Here is a 19,180-nt window from a genome sequence, read left to right as displayed (position 1 = left end):
ATCATCATCAATGTAGCTGTGCACACCTGCAATGACCGAAGTAAATTGTATTCTGTCAGTACTGCGTTTGAAAAATGTGATTCTTGACAGTTCATAAAGTGCATTCTGTAGTATGCGTGTGTAGTTTGAATTTAATCCAGGCATACCCATCATGTTGACAATGTTATGTGACAACGTCAGCCGCATAACTGTTTCTCGACGTTTACTAAAATGAAAACTTCTTTCCTGTGCCTCATTGGATAGTAAAATGTCCATCATATGCATACTTCAGTCTCTGTGGAAGTAGTAGGTCATCCTGGTATTTTTTTGCTTGGTGTGTATTCGGACAATGGACTAAATACTATTTATTTGATGTATAGCTTTTCACATACTATATAGTTGGGAGGTAGTCATTTTTGGATGTGGGGTGTGCTAGATCATTGAGAGAGAGTCATGGTGACTAGTTCCTGAATGGTTTCATGTCTACGGAATGTAATAAGTGGTTTGCCGACAGCAGATTTTCACCCACACCTTTTGACGCTCCTTCTGGGTGAGCGGAGAGTACCGCTGAAAGATGAGGGCTGTGGTTTTCAAGTGTCACAGTGGCTCATATTCTCTCTGCTGGAGAGAAATCACAGCTAATGCAGCTCAGGTCTCTAAGGGGGGAAACACTGTCTGGACACATGCATTGTCTTTTCTTATCTAAACGAAGATTTACTGTACTGCGGACTTGTAATTTGCTTAAATTTGGCTGTTCCTAGAGTGCAATCTTGCACAGTAGGGCTGTCGATTAATCAAATTTTAGTTTAGATTTTGGCTTCCAACGATTATGAAAACGTGATAATCAAGATAAAATGATCATCGTGACGCATGCTGCTCCTTTCCTTTAAAGCAGTATGCTCTCACCCCTCCTTAAAAGCCTAAACTTAACGTACAAATCAGTCAAATCATGTAATGTGACTGTCGTAAAATGCAGTCTACCGAGTTATTAAAAGCACATTAAACTGCGAAAGAGACCCCCACACGCTTTCTGTGTGCGCACTGCGAGACGGAGCGGAACACGGACAAGCAAAGTGAACTTGGTGTTTCAGGCATGTGCCTAAATGGTCAAATATACTCAAAAATATGTCAAACTGTCCGTCTTGGCGAGTATTTACATAAAAGACAGTTATGTCTTAAAGGATTAGTTTACTTCAGAATAAAAAATTCTGATAATTTACTATAATAAAACATGTCCTGACTGATAATACTGTTTAAACAAATGGGTTTTGAGTTTAGACTTAAATTCATGCAGCGTGGCTGTTGTCCTAAGAGCCAGGGGAAGAGAGTTCCATAGCTTAGGGGCTATAACGGAGAAAGAACTGCCAGTCTGCCACCCATAGATGAAAGACGAAATCTCGGCTCACAGAGGAGTTCACAGCCAGAAGATCAGAGAGGTCGAGGGGGAATATAAGGAGAAAGTAAGAGATTGGAAGGAGCAAGACCACTGAGTGACTTAAATGTAAGCAGAATAATTTTTTAAGAAATACGAGAAGACACGGGTAGCCAGTGGAGGTTGAACAGAATTGGAGTGAAAATTGCAGTTTATCCAGGTCTTTAATTCATTAATAGATGATGATAGTGATGTAGTCTGGTGAATAGAGTCCGGTCGACAAGCAGTATATATCTGAATATCGTTGGCATAACAGTGGTGTTAAAAACCATGGCGGCAAATAATCTGTCCGATAGGCAAAATGTGAACAATAAATAGTAATGGGCCGAGAACTGATCCCTGTGGAACACCTTGTTTGAGAATGACAGTGGGAGATTTATAATTGTGCATGGTGATAGGAGGAAAACCAGGATAGCGCGGCTCCTGAGATACCAATATCTGAGAGGTGCATGAGTAAGAATTTATGACAGACAGTATCAAAAGCTGAGCTGAGGTCGAGTAATAAAAGTATGGAGAGGTTTCCCAAGTCACCAGAGAGTAAGAGGTCATTGATAACCCTTACTTAATGCTGTTTCATGACTATGATGTTGGCGAAAATCAGACTGAAATAAATCAAAACTATCATTGAGAGATAGAAATGACTGCAATTGAGTGGCAACAACCTTTTCAATGATTTTTGAGACATACAGTAGATTGGAGATTGGGCGATAATTAGCGAAGTCAGTTGTGTCCAGATTAGTTTTTTTTAAGGATGGGAGTAACCACAGCCGTCTTTAGTTAAACTGGAACAGAGGCAGAGAGAAGGGACTTACAAGATGTGAGATATAGGAGCAGAAATGACAGAGGTAGTGTTTCACAAGGATTGTTGGTGCGGGATCCAACCGGCATGAAGAAGAATTGGATTTCTGTATGATTTCACTAATTAAGATGGGGTTGGTCAACGTAAAGTTATTAAGTGTTTGTAAAGACTGAGCTTGCTCAAAAGTAGGTTCATCAGGTTCATCTTGCTCACAGGTCGGTTCATCACCAAAAGTCCCACGTAAAGCATCCAGCTTTCTCTGAAAGTGGTGCAAAAAAAGAACAGCACAAGTCACCCGATTCGTTGACAGGTATTATGCGTGGGTGCCTGGACTAGCTTGTTTACAATGTTAAATAGTTTTTTAGGCCTGTTGTTTATGTTATTAATGATTTTAGAAGCTGTTTAATAAACGTGGCTTAGACAGGTGCTGGTATCCGTATGGTGTTAGCAGATTAAGATGCATGAAATCGTTAGGTGTTTGCCAGGTCTCAGTAAAAAAAATCATATCCAGGTTTGTGTCAGTAATAAGTTCATTTAGATAGGGGCCCTTGTCCGAAATAGAGCGACAGTTCAGCAGAGCAAAGTGGTTTTGCTGCACATCTGTATTTTCAGTTAAACTGTCATTGAAGTCTGACTTTTTTTATGCAGACAAGTGATCGCGGTGGACGACAGTCTCTTAGTAGGCATTTCGGTTTGACCAGAGCTCTGTTATTTGACCAGATGCACGGGATTACAGTTTGTGTTGTTTGCTGATAATTAAAAATCTTTCGGACTGAACGACGTAGCGCGGGTGCCGGATGATCCCGAGTCGAGGCGTGGGTGCCGATTAAGCGCCCTGAGTTCGCATGACAGGTATCCAATATCCATGTTGGAAGGTAACCCAGTAAAAATAAGGGAAACCAGAGACAGCACGAGTGCTAAAGCCTTTGACGTGTTGGCAATAGCCAAGAGAAAGTCAGCTGTCAGCAAAGTCATGTTAACCAGGACAACAACCATCGCAACATCTATGAAAAGCTTATGGAGAGGAAAGCTACCCGACCCGACAGTAAGCTGTTCGAACTACTGGTAAGAAGAGTGTTAACTCACCTCACAGTCAGTCCAACAGATGGAGGAGAGAAGGGTGAGAGGGCTCACAGCAGGCTGTTCCCAACGGCAACAGAAAAAGACGCCAAGCCAAGCTGAAAAAGTTAAGTCCAGTTTGTAGAGTGATGCAGAAAGAGCAGTAACCCAAGTACCAAGTAACGAACACAACAAACGTAAACAATAAACGACGAAGCATGGAGCAGCAGCCAGATGCGCACAGCATTCCCACACAGCGTTCAAACACCGAAAGTTACTCAATGGGGTAACGTTACAATGATTTGAAGGTCCAAATTGCAGTTTCAATGCAGCTTGAGGAATAAGAGTCTTATCTAGTGAAATGATCGGTCATTTTCTAGAAAAAATAAACATTTATATACTTTTTAACCACAAATGCCCTTCTTGCACTAGCTTTGCGATGCCCTACGCATTACGTAATCATGTTGAAAGCTAACATGTGACATAGGCGGAAGTACCGATTTTCCCAGAACGCCATGAAAATGACAGATCGTTACGCTAGATAAGACCCTTATTCCTCGGCTGGGATCGTGTAGAGCCCTTTGAAGCTTCATTGAAACTGCAATTTGGACCTTCAAACCATTGTACCCCAACCATACCCCACTGAAGTCCACTTTATGGAGAAAAATCCTTGAATGTTTTCCTCAAAAACCTCAATTTCTTTTCGACTGAAGAAAGAAAGACATAAACATATTGGATGACGTAGGGGTGAGTAAATAATAAGGACATTTTAATTGTGAAGTGAACTAATCCTTTAAGTGAATAAACAGTTGGTAAAGAAATTGGATTATTTAATTATATTCCATTATAATCCATGCATTTGGTCTTAAAGCCTAATGCAAATACCTGTCTGTGTCATTAATGTTAAATGAACACTCCACCGTTTTTTGAAATAGGGCTTATTCACCATCTTTCCTACATTTAGATAGGTGGGCAAACGCATTTTTGTCTCAGTGCATGCATTGTTTTAGTTGGGAAGCGCCACCGCTAGCTTAACTTAGCATAATTAATGGAATCCTTTGTTGCCAGCTAGCATGTCATGAGTAAAAGTGATAAAAAAAAAACAAAAAAACGAATTACTTCTTGTGGCCTGCGTATTCACAACGAGTACAAATAGCAATGCAGATTAAGACTAGGTGATTTCCTAGGCAGATATTGACTTGGGACTATATTGGGGTGATGCACAGGCGAAGCACTGCTACTTGGGCGCAGAGATATCACACTCACCACCAGTTCGTGTTGACTCTCATCATCACGTCCTCAGGCTGTTGAGCGATCGCAACCTCCTCCTCCTGTCGTTCTATTTCCAAAGCACGCAGCTCCTCTTCTGAAAACTCTGGTTCATAGAGGTATGGTTCTGGCTCTTGACTGTCTGAGAAGTCACCCTCTTCGTCTCTCGCAAAATCCGCCATGTTCATCGCCATTCACTATGTCTACTGTAGGAAAAATAGCCGGCTACTATTCACGCTGGTATGTTGACGGAAGTTGGGGGATTTCAGGTGTTGTGTGATATCTCTGCACCCAAGTAGCAGTGCTTCGCCTGTGCGTCCCCCCAATATAGTCCCAAGTCAATATCTGCCTAGGAAATCGCCTAGTCTTAATCTGCATCGCTATTTGTACTCTTTGTGAATACACAGGCCACAAGAAGTAATTAGGTGTGTGTTTTTTTTTAAATCAATTTTACTCACGACATGCTAGCTGGCAACAAAGGATTCCATTCATTGTGCTAAGCTAGCGCCGGCGCTGCCAAACTAAAACAATGCATGCACTGAGACAAAAATGCGTTTGCCCACCTATCTAAATGTAGGAAAGACGATGAATAAGCCCCATTTAAAAAAACGGTGGAGTGTTCCTTTAAACAAAAGACAAAGGCAAAATCACTCTGCTCTTGACTGAATAACTTCAGCAGTTTTAATAAGAATCAGTGTATATTTAATTAATACAATGAAGACTATTCAGTGTTTTAAAGTTTAATTCAGGGTTTAAAGATTATTTTGACAACTGATTGTTTAATGCAATACTGTGTTTTAAATTGTGCAAATAGATAAGGTAAACGTGTTAACCCGTTTTCCTTTATCAGAGTAAGGTCATAAGCGGCTTAAGCACAGCTAGATTTTTGCCCCATACGGTGATTTCGCAGAGCATAAACGCATTAACCTGCTTTCTGTCAGCTTATTGAAGTGCGCATGTGTGATATGTGACAGGAACGCGTCCTTACTGTGGATTTAAGTGCATCCAGACAGAGCAAGAGTTTTGCAGTAAGGGAAGAGGAAACATATTGCAAACTCAGACTCTTTCTTGATCCAAAAAATGATAAAAATGCTCTCATCTCGTGCAGCAGCAGAAGAAGGGGTAGGCCTACAGTCAAAATGCTGCATCTGTAACTGCATGAGAGGATAATATAGCCTGCCGACATGTTGCACTCTTCGATTTTTAATGCTTTATTTAATCACAACCGACATAACAAATTAAATACTCAATACTCATACGTCAGATTACGCAAATTATTAGGTTTTGACTTCACTACCAGTAAATAACCTGATTTATCAATACGCAAATTATTAGGTTTTGACTTCACTACCAGTAAATAACCTGATTTATCAATACGCAAATGATTAGGTTTTGACGTCACTACCAGTTAAGGCTAAATAACCTGATTTATTTGTAAACGCAGTTTACTAGCCTTGTCGGCTTATTTGTTTGTAAACACAACTGGTTATTTAAATAAGCTGATTTTAGTGAGTTATCAGCATACTGGTGTACATGCAAACGTGATTCAATGATCAGGTTAGATCTAGTGTCCAGTTCAATTCACTGAATTATTCATGTTCAAGAAGATCCTGGAGATCCAGGAGCTTGAGTGCGCATGCAATTGATGACACGGAAAGTAAGTTAACATTGCTGAATTTGAGTGATTATTGTAAAAGGAAATCATATTTAGGTCCTGACTCTCAGTAATTTGTGAACTAAATCTTCTTTGAGCTGTTAAAGCCCATTGTATGAAATGCTTTAATGTGGACGTGTACATTCGCATGTCACCGTCTGAATGGGGTTGGCTACTTAATTAAAAATAACGTTAAATTAACATAAAAATGGCCATGCATCTTTGCATGTAGCTGCTGTGGCAGTTTCAAATTATATAGGCTAAAACTAGTCTGTTTGCATAGCGTTCTTTGTAGAATGTTAACACATTTTGGCTCTTGTGATGTCTGTTTTATTGTATGTTTACTATTTGTCACCACAGATATACACACATTTTGTTTTTCTTAATTTAAAAAAAAAAAATTGCCATGAAATCAAAACAGACCTTTAATGGAATATTGCAGTATTTATTCTTATAAACGATTTATTCACAAACATCATTATTTTTATTTTTTTCATTTATGTGCCATCATAATCTTTAGTCAAAATAACTTCCCCTCTTGCAATGACATCTTTTCTCTTCTCTGATGTGTTTTTCGGCATGAGGGCAGGGCAACCTGTCACTCGCATGAGATCACAGCAATCCACTCGTGAAGTTTGTCACGTGTCACCTCTTCCGGGTCCAAACGCTCTATCAGAATCTAAAAGAAAATAATGACCAGTACTGAAAAATCATGATCCTAACCTTTATCTCCATACTGAAATCCCAGATGGCCATACAGTGATTCATCTTTTATAATTCGTTAAAATATAAGTGTCCGGAACGCAGTGAGCTTAGAGACTGTAGTAGCCTATTTTAAATGCCTAGCCTAAATGTGTAATATGAATAAATAGACCTCATAAAAAAGCTGTTTGAGATAGTTTTCTCAAGTGAAACAAGTAGAGGCCTGGACACGGAAACAGCATTCCTTATGACATGAGTGCATATCAAACCCCAACAATCCAATCAGTTCCCAATGGTAAAAAAAAAAATCAGTCCCGGTCTACATTTTTACTTGTTCAAGAAGCCGTATCACAATAGGGAAAACACTATCGCAACATCCATTTCATGCCAACTTTAACAAATATTTCTTTATTTTTACTTGTTTGCATACTATCAGTAATTAAATATTTTATTATATTCAAGTTTAATGTGTGCTTTGGTAATAAAATAAAATAAAACTTTTGCTTTTGCTTTTGCAGGTCAATGTCTTCATCATCTTCCAAAATAAATAAACATGGTTAATCAATTCACGAGTTCACATCTACATAATTATTACGGTAAAGGTTATGCATATTTGGCGTGCTGTCCGGGTGGAGGGCTCCGAGCTCGGAATTTCTGCCCGAACCCAGAGTACTCCCCCCGTTGGTGAGAGTAGATGGAACTAGAAGTGAGGAGATGGAACTAAAAGTGAGGAGATGGGGTGGAGGTGGGATGCTGAATAAACTGTCAAGGAACAGAGGTGGGTTCTGCTGTTATTTATATTGTCCTAATGTACTAATTGGGTTAATTATCTGCACCTGCTCCTCCCGAACCTTGTTAATAAAACATCATTAAGTAGTTTTTACTTTCAGTACATTAAAAATCAAGTAATACCTATACCTTTTCTTTGAGTAATATTTTATGAGGGTATCTGTACCTTTACTCAAGATTTGTTTACGCAGCCATTTTGTGTCCAGAACTATAATGTATCAACACACACAGTTCTTCCGCAGCTTTCAGAAACTTTATCTCTGTACATTGTCTTACTCACTCTGTACGTTTTTTTGCACGTTCACCGGCTCATTCCACTCCATGTTGCGCACACTTTCTTTCTGCTTCTTTCACGCCGTCACACTTTCATGCAGTGCATGAGAATATTTATGTAAGTGATATGTCACCATAAGGCTGTGCATATTTAGATGTTGCACATTTTGTATCACAATCCGAGGGTGTTTTTCTTACATTCTTAATACACGCGCGCACACTGTCTGCCTGCTTGCCATGAAAACCTACAGGAAATCGCTTCCCTCCAGAGATTCAGAGAGCGGTGCAGAGTTACAGCAACATGCTAAGATCATTTTCGTCCCTGCTGTCTAAATTTATTCTTCCATTGCAATTCACTCTGTCCCGTTTAAGGGTCAAAATTTCCCTCTCCACACTTTGACTGGAGCACGTCTTCCCTCCTCATCCTCCTTCGACTTCGATCAAATGAATTTAATAAATTCTATACAAGTCAAACAGCCAGGCTTGATCTCTCAAACAAAGAGAGCTTCTATTTGATTTGTGCAAACTCAGCGGATGAGAGTGGGGATGAATAATACATGCCTCTTTCCTTCATTGTATTCTTCCTTATTAAATATCTCCCTAGCATCCCTTCATTCCCCCAGCAGTCCCTGCTTCCACTGTCGCCCCACTGCCAGAGCCCTGGGAGGAGAAGCCTTATCTCCTTCCTCTCTCCCGCTCCCTTTGCCCTGCGCTATATACTCCCTCGGTTTCCTTTCGAATCTCTCATTCTCTCAGTAGAAAAAAAAGACAGAAGAGAGAGACACATTAATTTGATAAAGTGAGTCTTATTATTGGCTGTATGGAGGCGCTTTTTGTGACAGTATAGATGACAGCTCTGAGTGTTGTGTGTGTGTGTGTGTAAGACCAGCCGAAGGCTCTATTCGGTGACCTAAGCCTTGGTTTGTCAGTCAGTCAGCCGTCCAAGGACACTCAGTGCTGTGGGGTTCTGCCGAGTGCCGCTATACGTGTGTGTGAGTGAAGTATCAGTGTGTGTTGACTCTGTGCTTTGTTTCTGCTTTGAAACGCAATAGACCTTCCAAGATCAAAGACTGCTTCTTCTTTTACTCAAAGTGTGCTGGCATCTTTGTCCATACACACCACTGTTCGTACATTGTGTGTGTTTGTGCGAGTGTTATAACATCATGTTTCTCAGACCAAAGGCAACCACCTCTCTCCGTTCTTCTAATCTTTCTGCTGTTTCTTCTTCATGGGCCACAGAGAAGAGCTGAATAGAGTGGAATCATAATGAGCAAATAAGAAATTCCTCTTAAAAACCATCACAGTTGAATGCAGCCTCTGTGAAATGCATGCTTGGCTAAAACAAGGGAATGGACTGAGCTGTATTAAAGATGCATTCAGTAGTTTGGAATGAAACAGAAACAGGGGATTGAAGCTATGGAAATGTAATAGTCAGTTAACCACCTTAACAAAGCCATCAGTTTCTTAATTCAATTCAATTCAATTCAATTCAATTCAAATTTATTTTTATTTTAATTCAAAGCACCTTGGTAAAAAGGGGGCTACAGTTTATACTAAACCTCTGTTTAGTTGTTAAATGTACTTTATACAAGTGTCTTGATGTAGGTGTAACGAAGCGTCATTCGAAGTGGGATCCATAAGCAGGCTTTTATTAAGATCGTGATCAAACAGGCAAAGGTCAAGCACCAGCAAACACAGTAACTTAGAGAAAACACAATCGTGGTCGATAAACAGGCAGTAAGTCAGGGCAGGCGGAGAACAGTCACAAACCAGAGACAATGCAAATAATCCAAAAGGCAGGCAGCAGTGAATCATAACCAATGTACAAACAGGGTCACTACAGGCAGGCTAAAACAGGAATGACCGCTCAGAAATATCAACCATAGTAAAACAAGACCTTGCAAAGAGGGATGGGGAAAAAGACCGTTTAAATAGACCAGCAGATAGGCTACAGCTGGGCAATATGATCAGTGCCAGGTACAGGGCTGATGGGAAATGTAGTGTTCATGTTAAAGAGTCAATATTCGGGTGAGGGAGCCCTCTGATGGCCGGAAGAGGGAACCACGGAGTTCGTCTCTGTGACAGTAGGCCTGTCACGATAACTACTTTTTGTTGGGCCGTATATTGTCCCAGAAATAATTGAGATAAACAATATATTATTGTCATTTTAAGACCATTTTATGCCACTGAATCTGCATAATAATGCAAGTAGGCCTACACACTTTCAAATGACAACAAACTTTTAATTCTTATGAATATTTAGATATTGGAATTAAAGTGTCAAAAAAAAAAAAAACAGACTTAGTTGCAAATGCATAAAAGGCACTTGTATGGAGATTTTCCATCTACAGATTTTTCCCTTTCCTTCTTTTCTCAGTAAAGTAAGGGTGCACGCTATTTCTGAAACCCTACTTAGCAGTCAGATGTCCATACGAACAAAGGCACAGATGTCTCAACAGGCCACATCTGCTGCTGAATTATTTTTCTAGAGGTGTGTTTTTTAAAATGTTGAACTTCTTTTAACTTGAGGGCCATGTGTTTATAATGCTGCATCATGCACAAGATGCTGCAAAAGACGTCCAACATGTCCGTCTAGTACACGTTTACATGGAAAAACATCGTTTTGGCATAAATGCGTTCTCTGTGAATGTGTACTAGACACTCATGACTACCGCGTCCTGTACAAAACGGCCTTTTAATACTAGCTGTGAGCGTGCACCATTTCACGCTGTCACGTTTATATTTGTACTGGAACAGTGGATTGCAGCTTTGAAACCGAGTGCATTTCGACTAATTCTTCCAAATGTTCTTTAGTTCGCAGGAAAACACTATAACCGCTCAAATTATGCCTTCTTTTCACCCGTCAATGTCCATTGTGTATGAAGGACTTGCCTGAGCCCCTACGGAGAGCAGATAAGTTGACAGAGGCAGCGCGGTCAGCAAAATGTAGGTGTCATGCAACAAATGTATGGTTGAAACGAAGTCCCGCAGCGTTGCAGTCGTACCTAATATCTCCACTCTTTTCCTGCACAAACAACCCACTGGGGTCATGGAGATGGTGGCTTTTAACTTCTGCAGTGGTCACACCTCCTGCGGCTGGCTCAAACTATGTAAATGTGTAATTTTTCAGTTACTACACTGTTCTAATAATTTTCTACAAAAAGTGTTATTATGTATGGTACAGGTTGCCTCTCTCAATGTATATCGCCACATTGACATGCAGAAGTAAACGTCAAAGAGAATCCTCACACTCATCTCTGCTGAAAAGGTTTGCTGGTTGTTTGCTGGTGCCCAACATAGGATGCTGGTTGCTGGTTTGCTGGTAGCCAGCATGGGATGCTGGTTGCTGGTCCCCAACATGGGATGCTGGATTGCTTGTTCACTGGTCCCCAGCATAGGATGCTGGGTGCTGGTTTGCTTGTCCCCAGCATGGACACTGGTTGCTGGTTTGCTGGTCCCCCGCATGGGATGCTGGTTTGCTGGTCCCCAGTCTCAGCCTCAGACGTCACACCCACGGACCGTTGGCTGAATGTCTGATGAATATGGCACACTTTTCTGGAAACACTTCAGGAGATTCGAAGTCACGATCTGATTGGTTGAATTCTACAGGATGTCTGCGAGACGTGTGTGTTGCGTTCTTTAACGGTCCGCCTGGATTCAAATGCTGTGGCGCCAAAACCCCTCGTGGAAGAAGAACGCTGTAGTGTTTACAACTGTGACAATGAACGCTTATCAGGATAAACTAAACGCTGGATTTTGAAGTTGGTATGTGAAGTTCGCGGCACTATTGTTGCAGTAAACTTACTTTTATTACTTACTTAATTTATTAGATGCACGCCAGTCTGTTACTGTAGGGACATCAACATTTGATTGTCAAGCCCCAAAACCTGACACGGAACAAAACGAACTGTGGTTGCATTACATGTCACTCAAACGTCCTCTTGTGCAGTCCTTGTGCAGAAAAGCTGCAATAGAGTCCATACCTTCTGCCATCAGTCTGAAGCTCTGGCTACACAAAACTAGCTAGTACTCAACATGGGGTGATGGTTTGCTGGTTGCTGGTTTACTGGTTTGCTGGTCCCCACCATAGGATACTGGTTTGCTGGTCCCCAGCATGGGACACTGGTTGCTGGTTTGCTGGTCCCCAGCATGGTGTAACGATATTAGCTCAAAGGGGAAATATTAATAATAATCCATAATTACCAATTATGATTAATTATTAATATTTGGGTCAGTTAATTAGATTAACTTTGAGGTAAGCCAAATTAATATTACAATCAATTAATCAGTTCCAACAAACTGATTGATTATTAATTATTCTAAGAACAATGTATCTTTCCTCGTCACTTGAAGATAATTATTCCTTAGCATGTACAGAAATTAGAGCATACTGTAATAAGATCAAAATCGTAAAAGGGACTTTGTATGCAAACAGAGGATCAGAAATCAAATTCATAATTGTGCACAAATTTTATTAACTAAATCATAAACATAACTAACACACATAAATACATTCATACATCCATACATCCATGCATAGGTAAAGGGGTGAGTGATGTGGAACCGGAAACAGGAAATAGAACTATGGAGCAAGATCTATTTCAGTATGAAAAGAACCATAAGTTTATCATTTTCAGCGCACCTCATAAAAATAGATACTTGCATGATCAATTCTTGAAGTGGTTGAAGATTGAATTCGTTGCTGGGTCCTTGAATGTCAAAAGTCATGGTGCGAGTTGCAATCGTTTCTTCTCCGTTGGATGAAGAAGATAGGATGAACTTGTATTGTCGCTGTTCTCATGGCTGGAGTGCAGATTGTGGCCTCCACGCTCTGCCGGCAGGACACAAAGAGCACATGGTGAAAGTTGCGAGGGACTTCGTCCGTGTTGAATGACGTCTCTGAACTCCTGAAGTTGTCCTTGATGCTGGAGTGAGCACATGTCCTGGAAGCTTCGAAGCCTCATGCCCTGGGCCTGTTGAGACCATGCTGGAACACATGGCATCCTTAAGGCAAGAGTTGTCCGTTTTCTTCTTGGTTGTATTTTAGGAAGGCAGGCTGACTCGGCCTGCAGGGCCCAGTGGGGGGAAGGGCCCCCCCACAGGATTCACTTGAAGCTGCAGTTTAGGTCCGAGGACAAGAGCTAAGAGGGTCGGATCTTGTGGTCAGTGACTTTTAAAGCTGGACAAAGGACAGCCCTATGCAGGCTAGTTCACCCAATCAGAAGGGTAGAATTTCTGGCGGGAGTTTCCTCTGTCACCAGGATTTACAAGCCTTTGTCTTAAACGTGCTCTTTCGGACTGGCATGCTGGATTGGTGTTTAATGACACTACTAAGGAAGATTCTTAGTAATACTAATGTGTTGCACAGCTATTGGCATATCATGTACACAATCATTTCGATCTTCAAAGTACCAATTTATCGAGTCCAAACATGGTATAAGTGGGGTTACATTGACAGTTGGTCCTGTAATAACTACATAGTATCAAAGAGATCATAGTATCAACAGAATTATTAAAAGACAAAACACACAACAGTAAATCATTCTCAAAATGTTCTGGAATGCATGTTCATTTCATGTTAGTCAGTTCATCAATAAATGAATGCAGGAGAGTTTGTTCTGATATCTGTGTCAGAGTTAGTTACTTGTTAGCATTCCTGAGAGTCATAAAAACATCCTATCTGATCGCGGCCATGGCAACCAGGCCCCTTTCGCCCCGCCTGGGGGGTTGGGACCACAGCTCTCGGATGAAAGTTTTTAAAGATTTGTTTGTGCATATGGTAAATAATTGTGTCTGATTTGTCTCAGTCGCTACAATGGGATGCTGGATGCTGGTCCCCAACATGGGATGTTGGTTGCTGGTGTAATGGTCCCCAGCATGGGATGCTGGGTGCTGGTTTGCTGGTCCCCAGCATGGGATGCTGGGTGCTGGTTTACTGGTCCCCAGCATGGGATGCTGGTTGCTGGTTTGCTGGTCCTCAACATGAGATGCTGGTTGCTGGTTTGCTTGTCCCTAGCATGGGATGCTGGTTGCTGGTTTGCTGGTGCCCAACATGGGATGCTGGTTGCTAGGGGTGTAACAATATTCAAACCGAACCGAAAAACCGTGATACGGTATGTAGCGCGATACTCTCATGGCATACAGAACGCACCCTGCCCATCCCTAGCCCATTGTTAAGGTTGACCGCACTTTACCTTCTGTCACAAAACAAATTTTTCTTCCTTGACATTTGATTAAATAGTAATTAGGGTGTAACGGCACCCGTATTCATCCCGCAAATTCTTGTGTCTTGTGTACAAGACGAATACAGCGTTGTAGCCTAACCACCATTAACCACCAATAATCACAATATGCTCCGCGTTTTGTTACTTTCGATAAGATACAAAGTGTCATTTTTCAAATCATGTCCATTTTATCACAAAACAATAAATGCCGTTTTGACGCTCCTTAAAGTGGCATGACAGATCACTATATAGGCGCCTCATTAAGCCACTGTTTATTACAAAAAAAGCAATTTTATGTTTAGTTTTCTCCCCCACTGCTATAGCAAACCGAACCGTGAAATCAAAACCGAGGTACGTACCGACCATCAGTTTTGTGTACCGTTACACCTTTACTGGTTGCTGGTTTGCCTGTCCCCAGCATGAGAAACAGGTGTGGTGGTGGATGCTTTTGGGTGCTGATATGATTCCAGCAAGACCACAACAAAACTTGCATATATGTTGAAATTTGTTGAATTCTGTTTGAGTGTTTCATTATGTGACTTTGAGTTGGACACTTGGCCCTTGACTTTGGTTGAATTAATTCTCTTTCAGCAATTGTTGAAAGTGCATGCTCTCACTATTTACTACATTATTTCATGCTCCTGACTGCAATTACACCTTACTTGCTTGAGAACAGCATGACTATGCTGGTCCACCAGTTAGACCAGCACTGTACATGCATAAACCAGCCTGGGGCCCATTTTTCGTACCTCACTTAATACATCTAATATAATTTGACAGATGCCAGATCTTCTATTCGTGATAACTGATCTCTGGCTAATTTGGTTTATCAAACGAATTCTCAGATTTGATTAAATATCTGGATTAATTTGTCTGAGATTACTGTGCTTTCTTGTGTTCTTTGTTCATTGGCAGATATATCGATACTCGAAACCATGATCAGCTATGCAGTGATTGGCTGACGGCAAGACAGAAACGTAATGACATCATATTAAAAAAGAACATCACACACCTGACGAAAAACTTGACGAATTTCTGGACCTTTATAAAGAAAACAGCCAAGCGACCAAAACGACATGAAAGTTATAGTAGATCAATGAAATGTGTACGGTTTGTTACATGATTCCCAGTTATTTCCATTATTTCACGATTTGTACAGGCTTTACATTTTTAATTGATCAATTCATTTAATTTTACATGTATAGCAGATTTGTTACGTGAAAGCTTTAATTAAAATTTCTTAATGGAGCATTTTTCTAATGGCACAGCAGACAACATTTTTTACTAAGGTATCTGCTTGTCTTGCTGCATCAAGCCACTCCCATAATAGCTGTCACCATTGATATTAATGCACGGCATAGTAGACTACTGTGCACCATGTGCGTAAGATTCCAATAAAATAATTAGGCCCTCACAAATAAACCTCTCAATTATTAAAACGGGCTTGTGTCTATATTATGATAGGACACACAACATTATAATATTATTTTCAGAATCATTTTTAAATTATTATTGTCACTGGTTCAGTAGGGTACTCTTGTAAGAAAGTAGCAATGGCTGGGACAGACTTTAAGTATCAACTCCACTTAAAAAGATGCAATCTAGTCCTGTTTACATGAAATAAGCCGGCTCCCGGGCAGGTTTGAGCTTATGGACCTGTTGCTATGACAGCAACTCCGGGATGAGCTTCAAAGAACCTAACAATCCTGGATCATGTCAAATCGTCAACAGTAAAATCCAGATAACTGAGTAATCCATGTATGAAGAACGGGCCTCTGGACCAGCATGGAATTCATTTTTCAGCAGGGATTGGCTGCTGCTTCTGTAGATATGCTAGTTAATGTACTGTAGTACTGTGATGCAAAGAGTAAAAAATGTACCAGCGGAAACAATGGGAGAATCAGTACCTGCACTGTTAGACTTTTCTGTAATTTCTACAGTTATTTACTTTAAATCCCCCAGTATTATACTGCTATTTCTCTTTACAGTAAATAACTGTGATTCCAATTGCATCATGGGAATTTTCTGTGACGTCTAACACCACATACAGAGACTTACTGTATTTTTTTAATTTGCTGTATACTACTGTATTTGACGTAACTGCCTCTCTGGCTGGCACCATTCCACCGTGCTTTTTATTTCCTAATTTTTGCCTTACACCGCGTGTCTACAACGCTATAATAGCCAGAGGCTGTCTATATTGGACACATTGAAGCGACCGGACCTTTAAATGCAAACCTGTTTATCCCTTGTAAGAACTAGCGCGAGCGCTTGGACTCGTATCGGACTACGTCTGAAATATAACGGCCGCGGCGCATCACTACACTGTCAGGGATTTGTCGTGTCGCGTCAGACAGACATCCAGTGTAGGTAATGGGGTCTGTCTTTTGTTGGATCGCGACGTGCGTGTCTGGCCCGGGGAAGAGACGGAGTTCACTTCACCGAGAGAGAGAGAGATCAGCAAGCAAGGTAAAAAAAAAAAAAAAAAAAACATTCTGTGTATGTTGACCATAGACTGGCTGTTGACAGGATTGTGCCCAGTTTAACGTATGTTAGCCTAACGTTACTCGTCGTCAACATGGCGGTAACGAACTTTACCATGGTAAACTGAGCTAACGTTTCATTTTACACACCTTGTTAGAATATTGAATTGTCGAGTTAAAATATGCCAACGAGCAACGCGTTTACATTAACAATAAATGTGAATAAACTAATGTGAAATTCTGTTTAGCCTAATGTTGGCCTACTGATGAGAACCTTTATAGTTCATTAGTTTGCAAACTATATATTATAGTTTTTTTTTTATAATGGAATTTAATATTAGCCTACTTCCATTTTTGTGTTTAAAGGCAACTGCAACAAAAGCGCCAATTCGCGCCAGTGACTTAGCAAGATTCCAGAGGTAAGTTAGGCCAGCCCATTTGTGATATATTTTGAGATAAGTTTGCTGAAATGATTAGCATACGCTATGTGAAAATTGCTTTTGAGCCACTGGTGCAGACTAGGTAGCTTACAATATCTTATAAAATCTCTATAAAATTGGCTAACTTTATATCAAATAAGTGACCTTTGCATTATGTCTAACTTTATTACACAGCAAATGAACCAATCAGAAGATGGACCATTGTCTTTGTTCAGTCTCACCAGATTAAATGTATCCAGGTAAGCACTGCAGTAAAACTATCACTAGGCTAATTCATTCAGACCAAATCTAGCATTCTAAACAATAAGTTTATATTTTTGCATTATTTTTATATTTTATTAGCCAGAAGACTCTACCATTGCAGTTCCACCTGACTAGGAAGGTCCTAATATCAGCGCACAGGTGGGTTAACTACTGTAGGAAGGAGAACAATCATCACACAGTGATTTCTTGCATGTATCTTACTGTGAATTTGTCTCAAACAGGTACTCCTTCACTGCAGACAAGCTGAAATGGGCTAAAATCATCTATTTCAGTCGTTCTTTCTATGGATCTCAGCATTTTTGGACATAATTTAGGATTTGTAAGTATTAAAATTTAATCTGGCATAATTTAATTTAGTTCTTTTGTATGCTATTTATTTACAAAAGCTGTTTACAAATATATATTCTCAAGTTTTTGTGAAAATAATAATAAAAATTAACAAAAAAGGAGGTTAAAAATAATGTGACACTAATATTCTCTCTCTCTCTCTCTCTCTCTCTCTCTCTCTCTCTCATATAGTTTTGGAACCGGGATCTCCTCTGAAGGACTGAGTACATTTGTGTTTGTGGGCACGCATGCAGACCAGGGAACACTCTGATGTTGTCAATCAAGTTCTGAACAGGAACCAATCTTTGGAGAAGTTCATTTATTCACAAAGGTGGACAAAAACATTGTGTTGGCTTTTTAAAGATTATTTTGATGATGACTTTTACTCCTATGCTGTAGAAAAGATGGAGTAGACAGTCAGACATTGATAATAAGAAGAAATGTTTCTTGAGCATCAAAGAGACTTCTTTCAAAAACATTACGACACTTAAATACTTCTTTTGGCCTCCAGTGTACATGAATCCAACACATTTTTGGAAATAAGTGAAATTATTTTTAAGGTGGGGTTATGTGTCTTGTATTGTGAAAAGAACTGTGTTTTGTCCTGTTTTGGACATTTCCTTTTTGAATGCTTAAAAATGTATTTATATTCTGCAGTTTTATGAATGTAATGGTTGATATTTCATTATAATACCTGTATAAGATAAACAACCAATGACTCTACATTCATTTAGTCAAATGCTAATGTTTTGTGTATGGTTTTATGTATGTTTTCAAAAATGTTTGCAGTGAAGGACAGCACATAATGTGTTAATTTAACACGTTTACACATCTTTGTGCTAACCTCTCTGACATATTTACTTTGTTAAAATCATTAACACAATGAATGAGTTAAAATTAACACAAAAAATGTTGTCTCTAAACTCACCCATTAATGTGTAAAAATTTCACACATGATTTCCAGCATTGGCATGTTTATTTTGTGATATATATGAAATGTTTTAAATAAAAAAAATGGTATTTTGTGATAACTTTGTCTAATTGGTTTGTATGAAAGTAGTACTTATGTAGGATAAAAATAAAATTAATCATATATCAAAATTATCAAATCTAATTTATATTTAGTACAAATAAAAATAATTACAGTAGTGTACTGATTAGCTTAGTTTTTACAGTAATGCACTGTACTGATTAGCTTCGTTTTTACAGTAATGCACTGTATTACACAAAACTGAAATACGGTTTGGTACTGTAACTCTTAATTACTGTTGCCAGTAAGTTACTGTAAAAAACCCTTGAAAAGTCTAACAGTGTGTACGGCCAAAGAAACAGAAAAGGTCTGAAGACAGAAAAAACGTCGAAGACATAAAGACAGACAAATACAAAAAACAACTGTAAACATCGGAATGACATACATAAGGTGGAAATATTTGATGACAGAGAAAATGCTTAGTAGTGATGCCCAAGTTTCTTCTTATTTTGTTGG

At 39.7% G+C, this 19,180-nt stretch overlaps 1 long non-coding RNA gene across 2 annotated transcripts; it reads left to right on the top strand.

The window, feature by feature from the left end:
- Positions 1-17,034: 17,034 nt before the first annotated feature.
- Positions 17,035-18,375, top strand: LOC311288154. Of its 2 annotated transcripts, XR_014626898.1 has the most exons (5): positions 17,035-17,082; positions 17,278-17,342; positions 17,446-17,505; positions 17,589-17,686; positions 17,887-18,375. It is a non-coding gene; the product is annotated as an uncharacterized lncRNA (long non-coding RNA). The 2 variants fall into 2 exon arrangements; XR_014626899.1 differs by lacking the exon at positions 17,035-17,082 and having other exon boundaries at positions 17,094-17,342.
- Positions 18,376-19,180: the final 805 nt, after the last annotated feature.

The sequence above is a fragment of the Rutilus rutilus genome, assembly GCF_951802725.1.
Source record: "Rutilus rutilus genome assembly, chromosome: 3".
Classification (NCBI taxonomy): domain Eukaryota; kingdom Metazoa; phylum Chordata; class Actinopteri; order Cypriniformes; family Leuciscidae; genus Rutilus; species Rutilus rutilus.
The sequence above is the reverse complement of the archived record's forward strand: the minus strand, read 5'-3'. Positions and strand labels throughout refer to the sequence as shown.